General features: G+C 42.8%; 1 non-coding gene across 1 annotated transcript; it reads right to left on the reverse strand.

Moving 5' to 3' along the window:
- Positions 1–224: 224 nt before the first annotated feature.
- Positions 225–331, reverse strand: LOC115030567 (U6 spliceosomal RNA). The gene has a single exon (XR_003836139.1). It is a non-coding gene; the product is annotated as a U6 spliceosomal RNA (small nuclear RNA).
- Between the last annotated feature and the right edge of the window lie 18100 nt (positions 332–18431).

An 18431-nucleotide genomic window follows, 5' to 3' on the forward strand; every position in this document is an offset into this window, starting at 1 on the left:
CTATAGGGTTGCAGATCCCTTTAGCTCCTTGGGTACTTTCTCTAGCTCCTCCATTGGCAGCCCTGTGATCCATCCACTAGCTGACGGTGAGCATCCACTTCTGTGTTTGCTAGGCCCCGGCATAGTCTCACAAGAGACAGCTATATCTGGATCCTTTCAGCAAATTCTTGCTAGTGTATGCAATGGTGTCAGCGTTTGGAAGCTGATTATGGGGTGGATCCCTGAAAAATATGGAATGCTTCACGAATTTGCATGTCATCCTTGCGCAGGGGCCATGCTAATCTTCTTTGTATCGTTCCAATTTTAGTATATGTGCTGCTGAAGCAAGCACTATATTGTATTTTCAAAATGTGAAAAGAGGCCTTTCAAAAATTAGCCTATAATTGCAATGCACATAGGGCCTATAACAATTATGTATGGCTAGCCCTGCATGTCTAAGCCTGCCAGGTAGACCACTGCACGGCTGCTGTGGTCATGAGCATTCCAGTGAACACTCCAGCACACTTGGGAAAGGATGTGTCTCTGAAGACCTGTCTCTTCCTTGGAACTCCACAATGCCAAAGTCAATTTGGCCCCTCTACACAGCCAGCTCTATCTCCTTAACTGAAGGAGGCTGCCAGGTTCTGATTGTCCCACTATTACCACCTCTACTATTTAGCTTTATAGCAATCTTGGGCAACCATGGAATCTACTTATTTCCTCATTTGGGGGGCATTAAAGAAGTCATCTTTATATATTATATTCCTGGTACAGTTAAGACATGGTCCAGTTATTTCATATTGACTAAAAATAAAATTTTCTTTCATTGATTTGATTTTTTTCATCTAATTCCTAGTTCTTGTTCTTGTAACCAACTTGTTGCAATTGGTATCTAAATGTAATTTCATTATTAGTAAGTTTTTGCTAATCAAAAAAAGACACCACAAAGTATTAGAATGTCACCTGTTCACTGAAAGCATGAAAGACTTCTTGACTACATCAAATCATAGTTTCCAATATTAGAAATGTTTGTACCATCCCATGTTGGGTTGTAACTACAACAGATATAGCAGAGACTTGGAAGTTTAATCTGCTTTAGTGACTTCTCCCCCAGCACCTTCTCAACTCCAGCCAACAACAAAACCATAAAGCAAGCTCTGCTTTGATGGTCTTCATGGTGCGATTCTCCTTGCCATGGGTGATTTTATGATGTCCCTGTAATGGCATACATATGAAGTTAAAAAGGGCTACTTTGTGGCTACCTTCTTATAAGTCTTCTAGACTGGTCCACGGACGCAAATAACGTCAAGAGTGCAGAATTCAAGACCCTCACCTTGGAATAGATGAGTGATGAGTATTTATTTCTTTATCTTTAATAAAATATTTAATTGTATATTTATATGACTTAATTTTTCATGAAGGCTTGAGAAATCCTTGAAGACTTTCCAAATGGTTCTGATGAGGAAGTGCAAGCTAGGCTTCCTATCCCTCTATGGAGCCTCTGGCTGGTGCCTCAGGTAAAAGTCACAACATAGGGAGGTGGGGCCACACCCAGCCACAGAGATACCAGAGATGCTCATGTCTTATCACAGAAGTGCCCATCTGTCAATGCAGAATATTGGGGCGGACAAGCTGGTGGGGTGGTGGCAGTATCTTTGAGAAGGAGGAGAAGACTGAGCTGTTCTAATTTTAATTCTTTAGGTATTGTAAGAGAATCATTTCAGAGATGGGCTTGAGATCAAAGTGCTCAGATTTCAATCACAGTCTTTCTACAAGTTTGGTTCTTGCCCCATATTTCCAGTAGAGTCCTGTTTATATGCTTGCATAAAGAGCAATTGTGTTAATGGGGGTGAAATGGCAGCTTCAGATTAACTACACAGAACACACAGGCGGTGCCATTGCTACTTGTAAACAGTCACAGCCCAGAGGACCTCTTTCCACCTGTACTTTAGATTCATCCTGACTCAACCTGCGCTGATTCTACCTCCAAGAAAGTCTGCACAAAGCCTAGGTTTTATCTGCTTCACCCCTTATCTGTCCAGCAAGTGAGCCCACATTTCCACCCTGTCATCACAGCATCAGAGGCCGTGAGGGTAGAGCAGGCTCATATAGAGGTAACTACTCACCAGTCTCCAATCAGAACCATCAGCAAGTTGGCAGACTTACATCAGCCACAGATCTATGCCATGGGAATTGGCAAATCCTACAAACTGGGGCATTTTCTTGCAGAGAGCTGGTTGTTAAACATTTATCAACACACCACTGCTCCTTCTTGTAGCCATCCTGACCTAAGCAGTTTAATTTGTTTAATGGAAGAGATGCATCAGTACTTTACATCAAGAAAAATCAATCTCTCTCCAGCAAGGCATTAAAGGAAATAATGTAGCCTGTCCAATTCTATTACCAGAATGTCCTCCTACTGAAAGAATGAACAAAATCAGTTTCATGCAAACAGTTTCTCTGGGTGGTTTTGGGAACAAGTGCTCAACTTTAAGACAGCCTCATGCCTAATGTGTTTCCATTAATATTCACTTCTCTGGAACTTAGCAATTTGCAGAGTACAGCTTAGAATAATGCAAACTGTGCCCCCCAGAGAGCTTACGATAAGAGCCCATTATAAAGGTAGCAGCTCCAGCTTTCCAGTCCCCATCACAGACAGGGTGTGCCTGCCATGAACCCCATTTGAGAAAAAAAGCAATGCCCAGAGAGAAGAAAGCCATGCAGGAATGCCAGGTTCAGCTAAGCAACCAAACCAAAAGAGTAGACACTCAAGTGATTTCCTGTCACTTTCTGCTGGGTTTCCAGAAGATCAAAGAGAAATAGTGGCAGATGATAGTATTCAGCTCTTTGCCCTTTCTGTATCCATGTGCTTTGTAATGTCTCCCGCTAAGGAGCTTTCGTTTCCCTGTCCCCTTGACTTCAATCTTACCCATGCCATTTATATCAACGTGGAAGTAACCTACACCTTTGGCAACCTATGTTCCCTTCCCATGTTGCTGTTCAGCTGTTACAATGAGAAGGACATCCTTAGATACCTTGGCCCAAGGTAGAAAAAATGATGTAGACTAGAGACTCAGCTGCTGTAGCCTGAAGTTCAGCCATCCCAGCCAACTTGCATGGATACAGGAAGCCCACTCATCAAACCAAAACTTCTCCACACCAGTCAAACCCCAGCCCACCCTAGATACAAGAGTGTGAGACCTTCAGAGTCAGCCCCAGCCTGTGTACAATTGTTATTTCATATTACCAGGGTTTTTTTAAACCTGCTTTAAGAAAATGCAATATTACTATAATATGGCTAAGCACACCAAACCTTACTAATAAATTTTTTTTTCATGTCACAAGGAACAACTTTTTAAAAGTGGAAGTTAAGCCATGAAGCTCTGGAAGGTGTTCACTTTATATGCTTCAAAGCCTGCTCCAGCTCCTGGGATGCACTTGGTGCTCAATATATGTTTCTGCCTGCCTTTCAGGAAGGCTAATTTTATAAAAGCATTCTTTTGTAAAAATGTGGCATGAGATGGAGAGTTTCCTGTTACTGGAAATAAAATAGCATTGGTTGTTTTTTATTTCTGTAATACAGTAAAAAGGCATTTTCACTAAATGGATAAGTTAATCAGGGCTCATTTGCATGAAAATGGCTATAATAAAGGTGATTCAGACTGACTTGAGTTGCTGGCTGGTTTAAAATGTTTGCATATCCAAAAGTAGATTAGGGTTGGACCATATTACCAAAGCTCAGAGCCCTCTGGTTCTTCACACAACCCATAGGGCTGGATGCCTCTGACTTGTGACCACAGACTTCTGGGAACCCAGTTACATTTCATCCAGGACTAATGATTTGGTACTAATCTAGTGTTTCTGGGGACCCAATGAACATAAGTGGTGTGAATGAGAGTCCGCTGTCTCTCTTTCATTACACATGAACTGGTTTTGACATCGTGCTTATGGAAAACTAAAAGCCACAAATGAAAATTATCAATAAGAGAAAAGATTGGCAACTTACAGCAACACAATAATGAAAGTCACATAAAACCCTGCATGGCAACTCAAAATCCTAGGGCATATAGCAATATGCTTCCTGAATATTGTTGGCTCGATATTGTTGACTTCCTACTGTGTGACAATCCCTTGACTAAGCTCCCTACACAGTGTCCAGCACATACTTGATCTCATGGAAGACAAAGAACCTACATTGGTACTGTTGGATCGGGAAGAACCCAGCACTACAAAGATACCAGCTGGGGTTGAACACTGGCAGGGGACATAAGGAGAAGAAGAGGCAGAACTCTGCTATTCTACCATGTGATGCTGGGATGTGTGATGTATTTTATACAGCTAGTGTTCATGAATATGTTCATCCATTTATTCATATTATTAGTATCTAACAGGCATCACAGGGGCCCTGTGTTCCATCTGTAGTTGAAAAAGTCTGGTGGTATCCCAGTCACCTTAACCAAAAGGTTAAAAGCAAACAGCCAATCAGACTACCCTCATACTAGTGCATTGGCTGCTTTGAATACACTTACAGACACCTTGAGGAAACCACATGGCAAGTACAGCTGCTTGCTGCTAATGCACAATGCTAGAAGGCACTCTACTAATTTGGACTGATGCAAATGGCTTGGGCTGTACTTTTTTACCATTCAAATTGCAGTGAATTCTACAGGATCTGCCATCATTTACCCAAACTCTTAGAACAGCAGTTTCTTGTCCTGATAGCCAAGCACAAGACTGGCACATGTAAAGTCTTCCATCTGCATGAGGGATGATGGCAGGCTTGGTACTAACATAATCCTTCATTTGCATGGGATTCTGCACTAATTCATGGGAAAGAAAACTTTACCATCTCACCACCCTTCTGGCTATGTAAGTATGCTGTTCAAACCCTCCAGTGCTTCCCCCGGTGTCCAACATCAGGTCAACTATAAAACTTCTCTCAAACAGCTTTTTGCTTGTCTATTTTTGGTCACCGTTAGTAGGATTGGCTGATGTGGGCACATAAAGAGAGGACAGCAGAAGCAGAGTGAAACAGACGACAACAGCGGCAGATGAGATGAGCAATGGCTGCCACCCCAGTGTAGCAGTGAGAAAACAGCTAGGTCAGAATGGATAAGGAACAGAGGTGGCTAGGATGAGGGATAGTAGGAGTAGAAAACAGAAAGGGCAGAGAATAGAAATGGAAGGATTATAGAAGGCTCTGGAGAACCAGAGACATGAAGATACAGGCCCTGGTCACTGGATGAATTCAAGGAGTATACCCAAGTTTAGGGCCCAAGGGTCTCAGACACTCTAGCCTGAGCACTATAAAACCAGTCACCATCAAAGCAGGAGATTCCAGCACTTGGCCATCTGAGGGATGTAGCATTAGAAGGTACCACTCAGTGTTACTTGTGGCTGATTCTTACCAATGCTTCCTGCAATTGGAAGCTGAGGACTATAATCACAGACTGACAAGGACTAGAATGGCTGGGGGTTAAAGATCAGAGGGATAAAGCCTCAACCCAGGTCTCTAGATCTTAAATCCTTGGAATCTAAAGCCTTGCTACTTCTTGGAATTTCTAGCACTCAACCTCTGGATCTTTTAGTACAGATTCTAGGCTTTGAGTACTCAAGGCTCAGGGACAGCCAGCTTCTCCTCTACCCAGGATCTCTGCTCCGGTATCAAAAAGGATCTCAGCCAGTTGATTGGTAACAACTGAGCTATAAAAACCTAAGTATCCACTGGGCAAAAGGGTGAGTTGTCAAGAGATCAAAGCAAACACCAACAGGCAAGGTATACAGTTTACTGAAACCTGCTGACAGGGATGATATACTTAGTGACAAGCACTAGTGTCCACAGGGGGCTGAATTAACAGGGAAGATCCAGGACACCTTGCAGATCCCACCATCCTGCATCAAGGGTGAAGCAGCCATGATACATGGAAGGTCTGGTAGTAAACCACTGGACAAGGAGTCCATCTTCTTCCACAATGCCCCCTCACTACACTGCTCACCACAGAAAGAGGGTTCCATACACTAGCGTCCACAGGCAGTGACATCAACATTGCTAGCTTAGATGACCTGTACATGCAGGAAGCAGGGTCCTTCTGACAGTAATGTCGACTTACCTAGGTCACAGTGTAGTGGGAGACACTAACCTCTTTTGGATGTTCTAGCCTCTGACTTGCCCGATGGCTTTCCTTGATCATTTGGCTTAAGGGGGCACCCTGAGAGTGGATAAGTCAGTTGATGCCAACACATTTTTAGGGGTGGTGCAGCCATAATGAGGTCTCCTGGTGAAGAAGCCCCCTCTGTTTTTCCCAGGGCCATAAGTTAGACAACATAGTCTATCTTTGTCCTGCTTCCCTTTAAGCTTATGGCTGGACTTTTATGTTTATAGTCATAGCACCAGAAGGATGACCTTGTGTTGTCTGTTTCTATCAGGGTTTCCTACAATGGCTTTAATGACATCTGAGGACGGATAACTCAGATGTGAACGGTGAACTCAACTGTGTTCACTGTAAACGATTTGCTAGTCCCCAACCCCCTCCCAGCCTTCATCAATGAGTGGCAGTAAGAACTCCCAGAGATTAATCACGAAAAGGGAGAAGGTCCAGGCATTCTTTGCTGTGTATCCCTGGGAAGGGGGAGTGCAAAACCAGTGACGTGCTTTGGAAAGTTGATTGCCTGTCTCCCTGAGCAACCTATGCAGCAGCGCAAACCATAATCACCATTCCATGGTATGAACACCCCCCTGGCAGACAAGCTCAAGCCGTACGAAGTGATGTCATGGTTAGAAAGAGGTACATTGTGGAACCCATAATGGTACACATTTGCATCTCGCAAACACCAGCAACCTCACAATTAGTTGCAACATGAACATGGAGTGTTACAAGGATGTTGCACGTGAACAGCATTTGTCTTTGTTTTTCATGTAATGTGTCCGCTTCCAGCTGAACATAATAACTTCATTTATGGTGTTGGCAGTGTGGAACAACTGCCCTCAAGCCCTGAGTATTTGACCAGCTGGTCCCACTGGCTCCTCCACATCCATTCCAGCCGTGAGACTCATGTTCAACAACTGTGGTGTCACGGGGTGTTGGTTTCTGTAGCTCCTAAGAGGCCTGGCCAGGCTGTGAACACAAAACGGAAAAGCAAGGCCAGCAAGTAAACCCCACCCTCACAACCAAGGGTGCACCTGAAAGTTATTAGAGGCTGAGCCGTGGCATGAAATAGCTGGGAACCAGAGCCGTGGCTTGCCTTCAGGAGACTGTGTCCCCAGAGGGGGTCCTTTTCAGCACTTGAGGCAAGCAGCCTCCAAGCTGAGAAAGCTGAGCTTGTTTCTAAGCTGTGTTTGAATGTTCTGTCTTCTGTCCCCAGAGCTTTCCTCTCAAAGATGTGGTGATAGATGAAGTAAGAGCAAACATAATTCTCTGAGGATGCTATCTTGGTGGCATTGGAGGTGTCTTGAGGCGATATCTAATTAAAAATCAATACTTAAGCCAGCATTACACATCAGTCAATTACACACCAGGAAAAACTTTGAGCAATTAGTCTTCCTCTCCCGGGGATAAATGCTACCCTTTGCTTTGGTGTGGAGATCTGGCTACTGCTGCTTTGGATCAGGCCATCACTCTTTTAGAATCTGCTTGTACCTGTGTGAGAGGCCAGGACAGAGTCTGTCCTAAAAACTGAACCATTGCGAGTTTTCTCTTTTCCCCTAAATCCCTTTCTCTGTATGGCCAGAGAGGGCAGAATGAAGAAAGCTTGACATTCCACATGCATTTGACCCTCCCAGGGGTAGTCTAGGAAGAGAAAGGGCCAGGGCTACCTGCGGGGTTGTCTACTTAGATAGGAGTATGGGAAGTCCTCATTCCTATGTCACTATGATCTTCCCAGTCCACGGAACCTGTGCTGGTCCCAGGGAATATGAGAGAGAGACTCCAAACCTATAGTAGGACCCTGGACTGCACTGGGCTTCCTTCCCTAGCTGCTCCTTCCCATTTGTTTTGACAAAAGAAAATGGTGGGGCACTGTGGATAGTTTAGAAAGGGAAAGCTGTGTGGTGCTGGAGGTCAGCCACTGTACCCTTGGGACAGGGAGACCCTTTTGCTCCAGGCCATTCTTCTCTTGTCTTGGTCCCATACCCAGAGACTTCCTCTCAGTCTTTCTTCTCCTCCTCAGGATACTTTCTTGCCTCCTCTTCAGGCCCCTCCTCCCTAGTGCTCCCCCACAACTTTGTTTCTGTTGGAACAACATTATTCAGCACACACACACGTGGCTGTTCATTGAACCTTTTTCCCCCATTTTCTGTTCTAAGCAGAGATAATTATGCATGTCAGGTTCACATGCAGAGGTAAATATTGTAATTTGGCTTCAGAGGTATTACACATAATGGGGTTTTTGTTGCCTCTGCCTCAGCAGCTAAACAGAGCATTGTATCTTCTCCTGGAGGGCCTTGGAATATTCTAGGGGATACATAAATAAGGTTTTCAATTAAAAAAAAATCACTTCTGAGCCCTGCTTCTAGCATTTTTCCCCCGTTTGAATACTGACATTATTTGTGACATCCGGTGGCAGGCAAACACATCCTGTGAGTCATGCTCCAGCAAGACACATGGTCCAATGCCATTGAGATGACAAGCAAACCCCTCCCACAGCCAACAGCAGACCTGGAATGCTCTATTAGCAGATTAAATATGGAGCTTCCTCCAGAGGCTGCTAAATCAGCAGACCTACTGACTGGCTATTCCCAATTAGCATTTATGTTAGAAACCAGAAAGGACTGATTTACATAAACACAAGAATTCTCACCTCTGCTCCAGCAGGAGACCAAGGTCAAAAACCTCTGACTTGTCCCCAGGAAAGACAACGATCAGTGACAAGTTAGTGGGGTTGCTTAATCAACACCATCAGATGACCAGGAGCTCAGACAGACAAGCCTGGAATTCTGGGCTGACATAGAGCTTTCTAGGCACCCCCTGAATAAGTTTCTGTGTGTTGTGTTGTGTTGTTGTTGTGTTGAGCTCTGGTTGAGCTCCAGGATCAAGAGTAAGACCTGGTTCTCTCCATCTCTGGCTGTAACATAGAAGGGTCCCACACTAGTATTCTGAAAGTGTCCTCCAACCCTAGAACTATAAATAACTTTAAAAAAATGGCTTCTGTTCTCTCCTTTCATATCTGCCCACCACCTGGGTGAGAGCAACCAAGTGGCCTGGAGAGGTGGGCCACTTTTATGGTAAATAAAGATTTCAGCATTTCTTGGGTGTCAGGAGCTCTGCATAGACAAGGGCACATTTCTGTGACTGTCTCAATATGAGGCATGAATTTACATCTTCTCACTGGCGAAGACTGGCTTACACCTGCCCAACAGTGAATAGTCCCTGTGAGAAGCAGCATCCCAGCCCTTCCCCAGCCCCTGACCCTCCACTCCACACCCAGCTCTGAACTGCTACAGACTCCAAAGTCCTGTCTTCGGTTTGCCTTCCAGATGCTGAACCCCAGGACCTGGCTTTAGAATAAGCAGGAAGCATTTACACTGGAGTTAGGAATGGCTATGATTAAAGGAGGGTGGATGGGGGGGGGGAGGCATTCGTTTATCTAGGAAGGGAAATTAAAATTAATTAAAGATGTTTTATTTAGTACCTGCCAAGAGCAATGAATGTATTGAAGGGAATAAAAATTTTAATAAATCTCCCAGTTCAGGAGTTTATGATCCCAGACAGTAGAGAAATCTGCAGCAAGAAGATGGATGGTAGAGCATGGGGCAGGGACAGAGGCCCTGTTCAGCCTCAGTTCACACTTATGGACATGGTTCCCATAGTGGAGTTGGCCAGGATTCCAAAGAGGCAGGGTTTGAGGACGAGCATCCCTACTAAGGAGATTATCTAGCACTTTGCACATATCCAAAGCCATCCAAAGTGCTCTGTTCTGCTGACCCACTGACAGCTCCATGCCTTGGGGAAGGCAACAGATTTATTCTCACTCCATAGATGACCAGCTACAGAAAAACAAACAAACAAACAAACAAACAAACAAACAAACAAAAATACCATTCCCTTCCTTGTGCCCATTCTAGGAAATCATGACTTAGTTGCTTTTTTATCTCTTCACTTCTTTCCCTTTGGCCCCTAATGTCTGACATTCACAATCCTATTCTGCAAGTAGGTATGAGGTACCATATATGTCTAAGATGGGACATTAGAAGGATCAGAGAGTGCCAAGGCTTGGGATCTACCAAGGAGAAACCCTATTTTGGCCATCAAGTTGAGTCTGGATAGAGGAGGAGGATTTACTGGAGAATCCCCAGGGGCTGTAATAAAGGACAGTTTAACTTTCTGTTCCTGAAGCAAAAGATCTGAGCCAATCAACTTGCAACAGGGAAAAGTTCATTTGGCTCACAGATTAGAGGCACTGGTCTGTGAAGAATCGGTCCTACTGCTTGGGTCTTCACTGAAGTAACACACCACTAAACATGCTTCAGACTTCTGAAAGAGCATTTCCGATCCCAGCTCGACCAAGGCATTGAGCTTCTGTTGGCCAGTCTTTAACAAAACTGTGTTTCTCTTCTGATCATGGAAGAAAAAAAATTCTTCAGAAAAATACAGTGAAGATAAAAAGGAAATTAGAAAAATTTATAATCGCACCATCCCCAAATATTATTATATTTGGCATGTTTCATGACAATCTCTTTTATCTGCAAAGAAAAGGTTTTAAAAATTGGGGTAGAATTTTGGTGTTTGCGTAAGTTTGTGTTGATAGTAAATCATGAAGATCTCTGCATTGTCATTAAAGACTGAAAGAAACCTTTCCAAGTCTGCACTCATTGCAATCCACCCACTTACCTTACTCTTCTTGGCTATTTTCATTTTGCCCCGTTTTGCCGTTAAAAATGGCGATGCAATACCACTGTTGCATATCTTTGCCTTCAACCCTCACACTGGGTCTGTCATCTATATGAATGGTTCTGCCTTTGGAAAAAGCTTTAGGGTTTCTAATCATACTATCATCATTCTTGTTATTTGGACATTGTTGCTGTTGGAAAAGCAGAGCTTTCCAAGTCGTGAACTCAAAGCCTCGGCCCTTAGTCACTATCTGAGTAGGCTGGGAGCTAGCTTCCTCCGAGCCTCATGGCTGTTTGTTAGGTTCAGGGCACAAGTCACAGCCTTTGTACAAGGCATCAACCACCCACTACCTCCCTACATTCCCCACCCTTAACCACCCTAACCCTGTCTCCTACACTGCTGATCCCCATTCTTGGCAAACAATAGATTACAATTAACAGCCACCCCCTTGCCGTTTGAAGTATAAGTATAGATATTGTTTTATAAAACCCAAAGCACCTTTTCAAAGTGGCCTGAATTTTGTTACCTCAGAATTGCAATCCTGATAAGTCTACAAATACGTATAATTCTTCGTCGTTCTCCATGGGTTGATTTTCATCTTGGCCAGCAGATTTCATTTTCTTGTTCCAACCTATAACACCACTTTCTTCTTGAAATGGCTTTTCAGGAGAAATTCTTCAGCAATCATCATAAAACTTTCTATCTACACTTTCCCACCCATCTCTCATTTCCCCTAAGAATATGAAGAGATTTCCAGCTACAAAGCACATTTCTGATTGTAGAAATAAACTCAAGGCTTTAATCACTCACTCCCGGGACCTTCCACCCTGAAGAGATGTTCATCATCCAGATAACCTAACTTCCTATCCCCTCACTCTTAACCAGGTTTCTTAAGCTGAAACCTGCTTCTTCCAGGATCTAAGCAATGCCTAGTACTTGGCAACTGGGCAACTAATAGCTGCAGATAGGCAGTTTTCAATTATGTTCATCCCTCTGGCATCTTTCTAAAATGCTTAGGATAGAACTCCTGAATGTTGTAGCCAGTCATTCATGCAAGCAGTCCCATAGGCTATTTGAACTTTTGCTTGCAAGGCCCCCCATAAATAAGACTGTAGGATTTTTCATTTCTTGGAGCTCTGTCCCTACCTTATGTCCTTTCTGTCTTTTCTAGTCTCGCATGCTGTCTTTTCTGTCTTCTTTCTGTGTCCCATCCCACATGCAGAGCCTAGAGGTCTCTCACTACTAGAACATAATAGCACACTTGGGCTCCCTGCTGAAGATGGGAATCACATCAAACCCCACAAGAGAAAAGGATTTCCTGGTTCAAGATTTTCCTATTTATGGTGGAGCAACCGTGTTCAGTATGAGATAAAGGCATGTGACCATTTCCTAATACAGAGAGCCATTTAATTAGTTATTCAGCCGGATTCCCTGAGGACTGGGCAGCTGATGGAGCTGAAATGCTGAGCTGTATGTTGAGCAGATCATACTGCGATCTCCATCAACTGGAGCAAATCCACCATTTCATAGAAACCCTGAGCCAAATTAAGGGAAAGAAGAAGCTACCTATGAGAAGTCACTTACTCCAATTTCCCAAGAACCTATGGATACATTGGGGGGTTTTTGTAAGTGTTTCACTGCTATAAAAATGGAAAATATTCTGCAGTTTAAAGGTTTGTCTTTTTCCCAGAACTTGGGGACTGAGGTCATTTGAGAGAAGTCTCTGCTCTGTCATCATTATTATGACTGGGTGATCTTTTTTTTCATTTATAAAAAGCCTTGGGAAAGAAAGCAAAAGCAAGAACAGCACTCAGGAACAGTCACACGGGCTCCTAGTACCACACCTGATCCCCATTTAGAAAGAGACCAGAACTTTTCCATTGAGACCAGAACCTGGTCTCAAACTCCAGAAAGCTGCCTCTGTACATAGTATAGTAGCTTGCAAGCATCTTCTCTTCTGCCATCTAATGGTTAATTCAGATCAGCAAGAAGCCCCTTTGGGCGGAGCCTTGGTGACCTGCCAAGTGTTCCCAGATGCTTGCTTGCACTGTCTCCTCAAGGTGCTTTCATCCATGATCATTGCTGATCTCCCCGTACCTAACACCATGCCTGGGGCAGAGTATGAACTCAATGAATATCTGCCCAATTGAATGTTAAACACACGTGTTTATTGCCTATGCATGGAGATCAGAATAAATATAAGAGTTCCTAACCTCTAGGTGCAGAAAAGATGGCTAGGGAGATGAGAGTAAACCCACAATCATGTGCCACTTTTCCCCAAGCCATACCAACCTCATGCACTCAATAATAAAATATAGTCACTGATACACTTCACCAGCAAATCACCAGAATCAGTTTCTATTGTTTTTTCTCTTCTAATTACCAAAGAGGGTCCTGCCTGTCCTCTTGGGAATATCAGATATCTTCCCCTCCTGCCATATATGCTAGGGGGCCAGTTAGGAGATGCTCAACCCTGCCTTTGGCTATGCTGAAGCCACTGTTCTATTGCCCTCCTCACCAACCCCAATGGTCATCTAGGATGCTTCTGTTTTGTACATCATGGCCAGACCATAGTTTCAAGTTGTCCCAAGCAAGGCCATAGTTCTCTTGCTTGGTATGGATTTCAGTTCATTGAATTTTCAGGCGATCTAAACACATGATATGTGCATGTTCTTTGTTGACATTGGAAAGTTAATCAATATCACTGTGGAAATCTCCCCGACCCCTACCACCTGCTAGGGTCAGATACAAGGCCTGTGCACTTTAAAACTCTCTTTAACAGGGAAATTCCCAACCTATGGTTACAGATCTCATAGTTATAAATGGCTCTTGTTAAAACTTTAAATGCAGCTGGTTCCGGGGTTAGCTCAGAAACTCAAAGACATTCCCTCCATGGTTGATTTGAAGGCACCTCTTCCTCTGCAACTCATCCTATGCATCTACCTTCAGGTGAACGAATAGGACAGAACCCCTCTGTTCATGTGTATTTTACATATTAGGGAAGAGGGATACACCCCACAGCCCCGTCCCCCAGAAGTCTTCAGTTGTCCAGAATGGCTTACCTATTCCTGCTTACCATGGAGGCTGGACTCAACTCTCCCAAGGACATAGAGACTCCTTCTAAATGAACATAATTGTGTTCATCTAACAAGGAATGAGGGGAAATATTTTGAAATTATTATTAACAAATGCTGGCAACAATAAATCAAAAGTGCCTACATAACAAGAAGTTTAGGAGATGGTGGCAGTATTGGTTAGTGGACCAACTAAACTACAACTGTAGCTCCCTTATTAATAGATTGTTATTCTAAGAAGTGTTTTACTGGGTCATTATGGTGTTGTATGAACATTGTACACTGTAGCTACAGAAAACTAGATTGTATAAGTTTATAACAACATGGACATTTGATGAGATCAAGAAATACAGTAAATACAGATATTTTAGGCAATTGCCAATATAATGTAACATACTGCTTTTTATTAAGTAGAAGGAGTATACTTACTCTGATGGCTAGCATTGACTGTCAACTTGACAGGGTTGAAAGTCATCAAGGAGGGAAACCAATGGCAATGCCTGCCAAGGAGTTTATATATTAGGTTCATTAAGATGGGAAGAGCCCCTTTAAATGTGGGCTGTGCTATTCTGTAGATTGGAATCCTGATGAAAAGGAAAGAAGCCAGGCTGAGCATCAGCTTCCATCTCTCTCACCTTCCCTCCGGCAGCTGCCCGGTGACCAGCTGCCTTACATTCCTGGGTGCCTTGCAGTCCCTGTCACAGTGAATGGTGACAGGGACTACTCTGTGTGAGTAGTTTCTGTTCAACTTGATACAAACTAGGTCATCTAGGGAGAATGGACCTCCATTAAAGATCTGCTTTTATCAGGCCAGCTAGTAGACACGACTGTGGGTGATTTTTCTTAATGACTAATGTGGGAGGGCATAGCCCTCTGTGGGCCATTTTACCCCTGGTCAAGTGGTCCTGGATTGAAAAAAAAAACAAAAACAAAAAAAACCCAGTCTGACCAAGCCCTGGAGCATAAGCCAGTAAGCAGCATTTCTCCATGGCTTCTCTTCAGGTTCCTGCCTCCAGCTCCTGCCCCAACTTCCCTCAGTGACAAACTGTTAGTTGGAAGTAAAAGATAAAATAAAACCTTTCCTCTCAAGTTGTTTGTTGTGATGGTATTTACCATAGCAACAAGAAGCAAACTAGGATACCCTCAAACTATTGAGTCAAATACACTTTTGTTCCTTAAGACGTTTTTGTTAGGAATTTTGTCACCGTAACGAAATAAGTAACTAATACACTTAAATTGTATGCTTTAACATTTTTAAACTCTTGCTTGGTGGGCATTTCCTCCATTTGTACTGTTTTTACACTGTTCCCATCCCTTCTTTTCTACCCTCAAACTCGTCCCATATCCCTTCATTATCTTCTAAATTCATGACTGTTTCTTCTTTAAATACACAGAGTAGGGTGTGTTTTTAAACTCTTTAAATAAAAAGAGTAGGGGCAGAGGAAGAAGGAAGGAGAGAGAGAGAGAGAGAGAGAGAGAGAGAGAGTCTCATCTCTGCATTTGACCAATTACAGATTACTGTAACAGTCTCCTATCTCCTACAGAAAGGAGCTTCTTTCATGAAAGATGAGAAATACATCTGTGAGTATAAGGGTTTTAGAATGGAATTAGAAATCACACTGGTTTAGCAATGTGGCAATAGTAGGTTCTCCTGTGGCTTCCATGACCTCATCAGTCCTGGGCAGTTGCCAGGTTTACAGTATCAGGAATGAATTGTCTCTACAAAGAAGACCTTAAATCCAATTAGCCAGTTGTTGGTGACCCCTAAGTCATAAGTGCCAGTATTGTATCATTAAAGGTACCTTGGAGGGCTAGTCATTATTGTGGTCTATAGGCTTTAACAGGTAGATAGGGCTGTTGTTTGCTTGTCTCCCTAGGTATCACACATAGCAACTTTGAACATTATTTTTGAAAAATCTGTAGGAAAAACACATTATTTTATCTTAGTGTCATATATTCCTTCCATTCTACCTCTTTATATGTGTCACCTTGCCTCTTCCATCACCAGTTGAAGTCATTCTTCCATTTTCCCCTTGCTTTGTAAGAAGACATATATTCCAAAGTAATAATAATATGCATAGTATACTAGATACATAAACTAGGAAAACAGTCATTAGTACTATAAACGATAACAAACTATAACTAATTGCATTGCAGTAATGTTCTCACTCTTGTCACCACAAATATGAGTGGTGTGATAACTATGACATCAGTAGGCGATGTGAACATTTCTGCTGTAATCTTTTGGTACCATAATTACTCACAAAGTATATCATTGACTGAGACTTGGTTATAGGGGCTTTTCTGGCTTCTCTGTGGTTATCTGTTCCTTATTCCATTGGTCATTAGATTGCTGGCATTGCATCCTCATGTATATGCAAACACAGGCATGTGCTACTCATCTTCTAAAACTGCAGGGAATTTCTTTTGTCTTTAAATATAATTTTATTTTTAATTTATTTTTTACACTCCATATTCCATTCCCTGCCCCCTCCCTATCCCTGATTCTAAAAGTCAAGATTAGTTTCACATTCAAGTCTTGGAAAGGATATCTGAGAAAATAGTAACTGGCCCTTTCAAGACAGTCTCTGCTATCCCTATGCCATCAAGAAGAAGGTCAAGGTGTAGCTATAGCAGGTATATGAGCAATTACTGAGCTACAGTGAATATTAAGATAATTCAGAATAGAGAGCTCTTCATGGGGCTGTGCTGTTCAGGCAAAAGCCAGGTATCCATACAGTCACACAATTACTCAGGACACAAAATGAATCCTCTGCGTAACTGATCGGACTATGTGAGTGATTCATAGAAATCTTTCATTCCGTCTGAGCTATTTTAAGCCATTGTTCCATCAATGTATCTTGAGGGATATCATCTCCTTACCTTTTATCTTCTCTCTTCCTTGGCTTATTAATCTTGTGGAATGAGGCTAGCCTAGCTCTCAGCTACAATCAAGGATGTTCATTATCAAAAATCACTGTATAAGTCCCCTTAAGATGGATTTAAGAACCACATACATAGACTAGCTACACATGGATGAGCTTGAGAGCAAGATGAATAGCCCAGGCTGTGAGTGGTTTTGACCTTAGTCCTAGAAGCTTTATTGGGAATCATTGCTCAGAAGTTCCTGTCAGATCATTAAGACTAATTACAACATCCTGAGAATAATGAACCACATTTTCACAGAATGATGTGGTGGCTAAATCACTGATAAAAAGCCACAGCTTTATCTAACATCTCTGCTTCTTTTATGTTCAGCTTCCCTTTGAGGCCTGGACCTTGGAACTCTTTAACAAAATGCATAAATATTAACTCTAGGTCGGTGATGGGACAAGGGATGGCATAGACATCACAAGAGGGGCAAGCAGGGGCCACATGACTGTTAGCATTCACTTGTAAACACACTTAACTTCCTAAGCCTGGGGGACAGTCACCCTTGGCCCTAGATTACAGAAGAATAAAGTTGGATCCTGCCAGTCTACAAATTGTCCAAAGTCATACCCCCAAGACCTAGGAATGCCTAACTTTTCACACTGGACTTTCTGGTTCCAGAGGCCTGATCATTCTCCATTACTAATTCTATAGAAATTAGTTGACAATATCTACAATTCAATCTTCCTCAAGTTTCTCTATAGCCAGCTACTTGAGATAGAAATTTTAAGAGAAGATTCAAATTACATAGGACCCAGTGTTCTTGTGGTTGTTTTTATGGACAAAGAAATGAGTCAGAATTAGTGCAACTGTCATTTGCTTTTATTGGTGTGTATGTTCATTATACATAGTGGTGGGTTGCATAAAGGCATTTTCATTAAACTACAACATATGCTTAAACCATGTTCACTCCCCACACCTGCTTCCTTCTCCCTCTCCTCTGTTCTACTACCTCATGCTCCAGCTTATGCTTGCAGGCCATATTTTTTCTTTAGCCTGATTAGTAACTTTTTTATTGTAAATAGTATTATAATAAATATGGATATGCAGGAATCTCTGCAGAACATAAGCATTTGCTGCCTTTGCCCTGGACCCTACCTGCCCTTGGGGGTTGGAGGTGAGGTGGTGTGGAATCAACTACACAAACTCAGAGAGCAGGTTAGAAGCCACAGAAAGCTCATTTGAACACTGCTTCAAGATCCTTTAATACCCTCCACCTGCATCCCATTGGTCCCAAGAAAGCATCTCTTCTAAACAGCAGTTCCCAATTGGCTGACATTGTCTGCACCAGCAAGCCTTGGTCTTTCGGGAAGTCTTTAATGAAGGAAATGTCTTTACAGCTGGGCATCCCCCACCCCCAGCATTTATGAAGAATTGGCTACAGATGATCCTCCTACAGGCTTCGATAGCTCCCAGCAGTGGCTTAGGTAGACCATATGACAGCTCGATTTTTGGTTGTTTGAAGAACCCTTGTACTGATTGCCACCGTGGCTGAATTGGTTTATGTTGCTTTTCGCAGTGTACAATGACTGTCAATCTGACGGGGTAAGAAGGAATCCCGATGTAGTTTTAATTTGCATTTTCCTAATAACTAAAGATAACTAACATTTTCATATGTTTA

This window comes from Mus caroli, unplaced genomic scaffold (genome assembly GCF_978045245.1).
Source record: "Mus caroli unplaced genomic scaffold, Mus_caroli_1 scaffold_2, whole genome shotgun sequence".
NCBI classification, from domain to species: domain Eukaryota; kingdom Metazoa; phylum Chordata; class Mammalia; order Rodentia; family Muridae; genus Mus; species Mus caroli.